Source organism: Mauremys mutica, chromosome 7, assembly GCF_020497125.1.
Source record: "Mauremys mutica isolate MM-2020 ecotype Southern chromosome 7, ASM2049712v1, whole genome shotgun sequence".
Taxonomy (NCBI): Eukaryota; Metazoa; Chordata; order Testudines; family Geoemydidae; genus Mauremys; species Mauremys mutica.
In genome coordinates this window covers 32,111,819-32,121,264 of record NC_059078.1, presented here as the reverse complement: position 1 = coordinate 32,121,264, position 9,446 = coordinate 32,111,819, and the positions used below count along the sequence as shown (strand labels likewise).

Here is a 9,446-nt window from a genome sequence, read left to right as displayed (position 1 = left end):
TGCTGTCTTACGTGCCCTTGAATGTTGAAATGATCAACCACAAGCAACTGGAAAAGAATGTTTTGTCCTAGCAATGATTTTAAAACAATCCCATAAAGCCCCAGGATTTATTTTGTGATAATTACAAGCAACGTATCTAGAAACAAACATATATATTAGGGTCATTTCACTAATTTGTAAGTGTTCAAAAAAGATGCACAAACAGGATTCAAACCAGAGAGAGAATTCACACACACACAAAAATACTGCTTTTTGCTCGGAGGAAATCAACATCAGATGTAAGGGTTTACAAACCTTTATACAAATGTTGATTTTCCATACCTTGTTGTTTTCCAGCTATAATAATGCTTATCAGACTTAATTTAAATAAAATACCTTTTCCAGAAAAAAATATTTAAAAAATAACTCCCAATTTGAATTAATAGACCACACGTCATCCCTTTGAAAGTGTGACCAGAATTTAAAACGAATTGTTTTTGATTAAGCTGCAGAAATTATCTACACTCTTTTTGTGTTGTTAAAGAATTTGATGGGTTTTCAAGATTTTTACAAATGAAATCTACAAGTTAGTATTTAAAAGTCTCTTTGGATGTATTCCTTTTCTCATCAGCAGTCAAAATGTTTGTCTTGCTTAAAAATAGTAAAAGAGAGAGACAGTATCGCTGATATTAACAAACACAAAGAATTAGTTTCCTCACTTCACAAATTCCTTATATACATAATCAAAGTTACTAAATCTACATAGTGTCTTAATTTACCATTTAAGTTTTCAAAAGCATCAGTCTTTTCACAAAGCAACAAAATAAGTTAATTAAGTTTTTAAAATTGAACCAGTGAGGTTATTTAAAAAAAAAATCCTCCATTTGTTTGAGATGTATTTATTTTGAATAACCTGTTGACAGAAGTCCTTGCAACATACATACTTGGTAATTTAAATATTGTAAATCAGGCCTTATAGTGGATGGTACAGCAAAATGCTTTTAAACACAAACTTAATGGAGAACTTTTCTGCTTAAATATCAATGGCATTATAAGGACTCAGTGGGACTGTGAATTTTTATTAAAACTCATAGACTTAGATTTATTTGACCAGATACAAAAGTCTTATAATGGCTATTGCAAGCAGTAAACAAGGATAACTATTCAGCCACATAGGTAGGTAGACTGGGAGTAAAATTATTTTCAAATGTAAGCTACATAACATTTCTCCGTTAGTTGGAATATGGAATATACACCTTTGATCAAAACCTTTATCTAAAGGATTGTATTTGGCATTGCAGATCTTGTTTTTTACAAGAAAAAATGTAAATTCTCTATATAGGCCAAAACTTACTGTCATAGACACCATGATGCTGCATAAGAAAGATTATGTTCAGACTAAAGCTATGTATGTTTTTATTTAAAAAATTATAAAAATAATTGAGAAGTTATTTTCATGCCTGGCTTTGTACAGAGGATTTATTCCACTCACCTTAAAAAAAGAATTCAGTAAAATGATTTAGGATCTTGTTACAAATTCATTAGGATGGCCCAGTCTAATAAACCCATTTACAGAGCAAAAGAAACTAAATTTCTCCAGTGAACTAATTTCTTTCTTTCTAATTAAAAACGAATAAATCCACTCCACTCGTTTCAGTGAATGGACATTGAAAAACTTTATAGAATTTTCAGGGATTATTTTTTTGTGTTGATGATCAGTGTTTTTCCCTCCCCCTTAGCAGAGGAGGGGCGGAAGGAGATGCTATGCTGCAGTTAGTGAGTCTGTCATCAGTCTATAAATTGTCCTCCTCCCCACTTACTGTTAGAGTTGCAGGCAGGAGAGCTAGGGAGAAAGGGCAGGTGGAGAGGGAAATAAAACAGGGAAAGGAAACAGCGCAGGAATAGCTTTTAAAAAAAAGTTAAACTAGATTAATAATCTATTAGAAACTATAGCTAATATTTTTTAAAGTAAATCAGTAAAGAGGATTTTACTCTTAAAATATTAATTATAGATTGATAATTAAAAAGATATGGTTAACTAGTGCGCCGCTGGTTTTTAAACCACTTAATGTTCTTAAAAACAGGAAATATGAAGATTTTTAATATGAAAGGCAATTGGAAGAGGAGAGAAGAATCAAAGAATCTGAAGTATTCAATAAGTGCGGGAGGGTGATAAGTGGAGGTTTGGGTGGTAAAGGTTGAAAGAAAAAGGGCATTTTAAATGCCTCCAAAATAAAAATTTAACCAAGAAAACCTTGAAGATAAATTTAAGAAAAAAACAAGAAAAAAATTGAAGATTTAAGAAAATGCTAAATTTAAAAATTGAAGATAATTGGGAAAGAAAAAATTAAAATTTGAAGATAAGAAAAAAACAAGATTTTAAAAATGAAGATTAATTTAGAAGCAAAACAAGACAAACATAAAATTGAAGATAAATTGAAACCCAAAACATGCTTTAAAACAGTTTGGGGTGAAAAAATAAATTAAGAAGCTGGTTGTTTTAAAAACGCCAGATTAAGTCTGCTTCAAGCAGAAGAAAATACGAAGAAACAAAGATTTTATTTAAAAGACAGTGATTTTTAGAAAAGAAAATATTAGAAACAAGGTTTGGGAAGATTTTCAAGACAGGAGACTGAGAAGAGAGAAGGTTGTGGTTTGGTTTTTTGGTAATATTAGAAGGCAGAAGGTAACTTAGAAGAGGACCCAGGAAAAGAGAAGAGAGAAGGGGAGTTGCATTTTAAAGATGAGCAAAATATATATATATATATAGTAGATTAGTTAAAAAATGTGAAGACAGGAGGGTGAAAAAGACTTACATTGATACTTGTAAAATCTAAGGAGTAATATTTGCTGAAGAATTTAATCTCTTAATGCAAACTAGCTCAGTTTTTGTCATAAAAATCAAAATTACAAATTCATAGCATACGATAACTATTAATTCAAAGGACTTTGTGTATGAAAATTATTTCAAGATCAAGAATAATCTTTAAAAGATGTATTTTTTGTGTTGGACTAAGTGGAAAAAATGTCTTGGGCTAAAACGTTTAAAAAATAGCTGACAAAGGACTAGAATAAAACCAGCCATTTTACATCTGATGCATTGACCAAGGCGGAATGTGGATTCAGTGAAGCTAGAAAGACAGGATTTCAAGGAGCCAGTGCAAATTGGTGAAGTTAGAGGGGAAAAAAGAGCCGGTGCAAATTGGTGAAACTAGAGGAAAAAGAATCACGGAAAACAAGATCAAGCAAGAAATTTTTGAAAGAATAGATTAGAGGCTTCTAGATCAAGATACCTTTGTGAAAGGCAGAAGTGGAAAAATGAGTGAAGACAGCAATAATTTAACCTGTAGTTGGTAACCTACTTTCTCCTTGATTTCTTTAAAACACTATTTTCTTTGCTATACTCTTTATTAATAGTAATTTGTAAAAGTGCCTATTGTTATGAGAAGGGGGTTTGTTGGAGTGGGTCAAGTCGTGGTGTGTCGTAGGTTTTTCTCTTTGCAGGCTTATTTACTCATTGCATCTTGTCTGGAAGCTAATGGGCAGTCTGCCAAGGCCTGGAGAGAGTGGTCATCTTCCCGAGTGTTTAGAAAACTGCTGGAATTTTCCTTTCGGCTTTAGGAGTGAGTTGTAGCTAGCGTCTATATTGCTGTAACCCTACCCAAATTGGGGAAGTCGTGAGCCTGGTGGAGCGACAAGCATCTCTGGTGGCAGTGAAGTGTAAGCAAATCACATATAATTTTTAAAAAAGATTATTGCCCAACAGAACAACAAACTTGTTTGTTCACGTCTTAAAATATTGTAGGTAATGTATATTATTCCCCATGTATCCTTGCTGTTCCTAGCAAGAGAAAATAAATGTATTTTTGTCACGCATTCTAGTGGGAAGGGAAAAGGCTTTTGTTAGTCTTGCTCAAAAGTGTATTTTTTTTCCTTGAAGGGAGGGGAAGGGGACCAGAAACTTCTTCAGTGTTTTTCCCCCCTAGGTGTGTCTAGATCCTAGAGCCAGACGACTGGAGAGGTGACAATGTAAAGGATAAAAGAGAACCAGTAATCAGGATAAAACCTCTATTGTATTGATGATGGCAGTGGTTTAGAAATGTGATTGACCGGTATTGCAGCTGTAGATATCAATTGAAGTGTGTGGAGAAACTGGCCAGACAGAGGGAAATGCAAGTTAATTATATTCTATTTTTATAAGCTTGGATTCTTCATAAAGTAATTTACATTTTTTTAATTATCAAACTATAAAGGTACCATTTATTTTGGGAGAGGGAAACATTTTTGTGTATGTTGAAAAGGGTGGTGGTGGGTAGGGATAAAAACAAGCTTGTTTCTAGACTCTTTGCAGATACTATAGTTCCTATTGGCTTGGTTAGAAGTGTGGTGGTTCTATCTACTGTGCTGTTGGGAGAACATTCCCCAGAGTCGGAGCAGCTTTTGCCTTGGAAGAAAGGACAGTTTACCTAAAATGAAGTTGGAAAGTTGGATTGGAGCTTGTATTCAGGATTCATGGTCGTTCAGTCATCCTCTAAGGCGAATTTAAGAAGAGCTTGGCTAGTCCAGAACTTGAAAGTTAAGTTTTCTCTAGTAAACAAACAAAACAGACAATCTTTGATACAGTATGTGTGTTATGGGTGGAATTTTAGGTGCAGTTTTATATGGCTTGACATATTTGTGGGGGTGGGGCAACATAATCGTCTATATGTTCTTCAGATTCTCTCCCTAAACTGCAGAAACATCCATAACGTTAGGACTGAAAAAAAGAATGTTCAGCTTCAATCCTGGCAAGTAATTCTCATAATGTAGCTTTAAATTGTTCTTGAGGAGGTGCCCCATTGAGTAATCGGGAATGTGCACACAGCTCATATGCATGTGTATTTACGTAAAGCACACACAATGCTAGTAAGAGACTAGCTAGAAAGAGAATAGTCAAGGTTAAAACTGTAACCCAGACTAACACAAAGTAGCTTGTTTAATTTTTTTTCCCCTGTAGCATAAAACTTACTAAAAATACTCTCTCAGTGGAAAGCTTCCACTAGTCCAAATTAAAACATGGACTACAGATAAAACACACATTCACATCCTTCTGTAACTATTAGGATTGTGGTGTCTAGACGCATATTCTGGTGCATATCTGTATTTGGGGGAATCAGTTTGAAACCTTGGATATGGTGGTGTGTGGCTTTTTCTTTTTTTGGCATTTTTTTTCAGGTGCTTAATGTAACTTAATGCTACTGTAGAGACTTCAGAGAGAAAGAAGTTGCTTAATGACCCTGGTCTGATTCCTTCTGATGGTAGCTTGTGTATTTTTCAAGTAAGATTCTGCTTTCAGTTGTCTGTAACCTAGAAATGTGGGTTTGTTTGAGTGTAGGAATTATACATTTTTTTATTTAGATTTTTTTTGTTTGTATTAAAAAATGAAACACCGTATGTTACACCATACTTAAAATCCTGTAAAACTCTCAAGTGCACTTACTGTCATAGTAAAAAATAAAAAAACAAAAGACCCAAGAGCAGATCAGTTATCAATGTAAACACGGTAATTTTTAAATTAAAACACAGTAATTAAAAAAAGTAAGAAACCTAGTTGTAATGCGTTTAGTTTGAATGTGTCTTTCTTTTTGGGGGTGGGGCATGGTGTGGGGAACAACTTTTGTCTTGTAGACATTTTTCAGATCCGCCATCAGAATCATAGCCCCGAGACCTGAGAAAATATGGCCTCATAAATGCAGAGGGAACAGCTTCTTGGCGAATGATAAGTAAAGGCAGAAAAGATTCTAATGTTCCTTACTACTTGATGGAAAAGGATCCCAGATGTTAACAAGTGAAAATCCAATGTGTCAACGGGGGAAAAAAAAGCCATAAGCAATGAAACTGAAAAATTTGAAGTAATAAGCATTGACTATCAAATATCTGATCAGAATATTTGCTCTAAGAAATCTCAAAATTATATGCAGTAAAGAGCAAATGTCCTCCTTGAAATACATAATTTCATTAAAGCAGTGAACAACTACTTCCACATCATTGCAATTAAATTGAAAGAAAATACCGGCAGAAAAAATGCATATGCAAATACATATGGCTTCTACCAAACTATTTGATAAATTACTACCTAAATCTTATGGATTTGAAGAAAGAATATGAATTATTTTGAAACCACAATCTAATTTGGGATCAACTTTCACTACTGTTGGATTTGAGAGGAGGCTTGTGCTGTGTTCCACTGTTTACCTGAGACAGGTTTTCTGCACTATTAATGAGGAGTTTTGCTTCATTTCATCTGGGAGCTGAAAAAAACAAGCAGGCATCTATTACAGATAAGTTTATCAATTATATCCGCAGATACTGCATGTTAGGGAAATGTACTTTTTAAATGCTATGAAGCAGTGGAAGCCCTAAACATCTGAACTGGCATTTCCCATTCCCGGCTTTTAGCAGTGTGTGGAATGGGTATAAGGGACTTAACCTACCCCTGTGCCTATTCAGGGCTGCACTTCCACTTTCTAAATTCCTTTCTCCTCTGTGCACAGGCCACAGCTGGATTTGCCCATCACCTACAGGCAGACAAGCATAGCAGCTATGCTGTGGTGCTTAGGAACAAACATGCAATGTATAGCCTCCTTTGGAGGCTGAGCCTACTCTGGGCCTACAGTTTGAGAGCCTGAAATGCTATACCAAACAGCACATTATGCTGCCAAAAAACACACCTTATTTTTCTGCTATTTTGTAGCATTAAAATATATGCAGAAAACATGGGATAAAAAAAAAAGCTATAAAGGCACTTTTTAATAAAGTTACTGATGTGCTCTAAGAATAGACAGTTTGTCTTCATTTTTATTAATAAAAATGCTGTCAATGTTCTTTGTGTGTGGTTAGCTCTGGGGCAGTGTGTTGGGGGGGATTCTTCTTTAATCTTTCAGAATCTTTCTCCAAGAACACCTGACCTTAATTGGACGGGAGCAGGAATTGAACAGAAGACTGAAATGCTTTTTTTATTCAGGCAGGAAAGTCTTTGCAGAATCTTTTCCTTCCCTCCCTCTCCACCCCTCTCCATCGAGACAAATGTAGATCAAGGTACTTGGCAATAGAAGTCCTGTAATTAAGGAAAGTATCTGCCCAAGGAATGATTTCTAAAATGCTTTAAACTAGACCAGTGGGGGCAAAACTTACCAATTGGAGTAAGTTCATAACAAGTAAAATTTTGGCAATAAGACTTGCTATGTCTCCAGAGCTAAAATCCTGTTAAAATTAAAACCGACTGACTTATAGTTGGGGAAAACTTAACTGCACAATAATTTGTTAAATTTAACACTAGTCAGTTTGCATATTTAGAAATTTGCATGCTAACAATGCTTGCAACCATTTCCTTCAGTGCTAGTGACGTCTCATTTTCTACTTCCAATTAACATTAGTGGGGGAAATGGGCAATTTTTTTTTTACGTATCTTTCTTTGTAGAAGCTTCATTTCATAATGTATAGACCCTGATCCATCCCTTCATGAAGCTGTTCAGGATGATTTTGCTTGACATGCCTTGGCGCTTTCTTCTGTTCCCCACACCTTGTGTGTGTATGTGAAGGCCCCTGCAGTGAGTTAAACCTCTGTATCTTCAAACATTAACAGCATTTTTTTTTTTAATATCTGGACTGTGGCTGGGGTAGGGTGGGAGGGGCTCACAACTTGTTCTAGCTTTTCTTTTTACAGACTTCGCAGAGAATGCAGTGTCTGAAGCAGGTCTGGTCTGTTGGCAAGTAATGTGCAGTATGCTTGATCTGCTTGGGTAGAGCATTTGAATCGATTGAAATACGTGTCCCAAAGCTTTTGTCCATGTGTGGAATAGTGATTGTTTGAAAGAAAAAAATACAGCTGAATGACACAAGTGCCTGTGTATTGAAAGGAGCTCCTTACCCTTCGAGTATAATTCCCCACAGCTTTAAGCAGTCGGTGTATGTGACTGAGATCCAAGTTCCTTTGGCTGTGCTGCTTTATTTAGGTAACTGCTTTTTGTTGTTCCCTTTCTGAAGTGGGTGGGGGTAGGGGGAGGGGGTACTGAAGCCTTTAGTCTCTTCCAGATACATCTAAAACATCTCATTGACAAGAAATAAAAGCTTCCAAACAAGCAACAATCCTCCGGGAAACTAACTGGCAAGTGACATTTTAAATTCCACCAGTTTAGTGACCATTTTCGGTACCTTGCTTTTTGTATGGGTCTCTTCCTTTCTTGGTTTTTTAACAGTTCTTTTCAAGAAAATACTAAACAAGCCAGTTCTTCATGATGGGCCACAGAAGCCAACCCAGTAAGAATAGTTCTTAATTTACTTTAGAACAAAAAATTTAATTTTCATGGAGTTTACTGGGAATTTGGGGGGAAAGGGGGGGGTGCAACCTAGTTTTAAGATTACTTTTCACAGACCTGTAGAAGGAGCAGCCAGACCCAATGAATTGAAAATACCACAGTGGACAAAAAGCAAACAGGTGAATAAACTTTTCTGTATTTACCATAAAGATAAAAAGATTCAAAAAAAATTGGAATCTCCTCCCCACCCCACCCACAATTTAAAAAAAAAAAGGGGAAATAATTTACTTTTATCCAGCTTTATGCTGCAATTGCACCAATTTAAAATGAGAGACTATATCTTTGAATCTTTTTAGGGATGTGGGTGGGGGAAAATGGGTTGAGACCTCTTTTGCTTAAGACTTTTGCAGGTGTCCCCATTTAAAGACAGAAAAGGCTTTAAAAAGTAGGAGAACCGTGGACCTTTACAGACATCTTGTGACAAAACTGACATGACGACAAAGCAGTTACATCAAGGTCACTCTTAAAATTACATGAATTTATTGAAGGCGATGGGGTTGCACTTGTAATATAAATCCTGCATATACTGAGGATATGTGCCTCAAAAGATGCTCTTTGCATTAACTATATATTGAGCAAGTTAATACATTACTTTAAAAGTAATGTTGAGTACCTTTTGTGTACTTATAGCCATGTTATCACTTCATGTAAACCCCCCCCCCCATTTAAAAACACTAATTCTCAGATCATGGCTTATACTTTAAAATGATGTAAATACTTAAGGGGGGCGGGGATAAACCACAACCAGTTTTCGCTAGACTTTTTTTCCAGAAACCTGCTATTCAGTACCTAGTTCAGACTACACACAGCGCTTTTCCTCTTGTGTCAGCTGGTAGCATGGATCGTTGTCACTGGTATGCGGTTTTCTCTTAAGGTAAAATTCTAAAATGTAAGTCTACAAAAAATTGGGATAATGTACTTTGCCTGGAACTCTCCTAACTTCAGAAGCTAACATCACATTTAAAAAATGTAATGATGCTTAATTATAAACTATTACTAAAATAGCTTTACCTTCAAATAACACTCAGAATAATATTGACAGGCAAAACTGTCCCAAAACTAAATAGTAAATCTAGACATAACAGATGGCAAAATACTTAACATTAAAAA

The 9,446-nt window shown here is 35.4% G+C and overlaps 1 long non-coding RNA gene across 1 annotated transcript; it reads left to right on the top strand.

The window, feature by feature from the left end:
• Positions 1–526: 526 nt before the first annotated feature.
• LOC123373571 lies at positions 527–6,793 on the top strand. The gene is made up of 2 exons (XR_006580764.1): positions 527–5,296; positions 5,647–6,793. It is a non-coding gene; the product is annotated as an uncharacterized LOC123373571 (long non-coding RNA).
• The last annotated feature ends 2,653 nt before the right edge of the window (positions 6,794–9,446 follow it).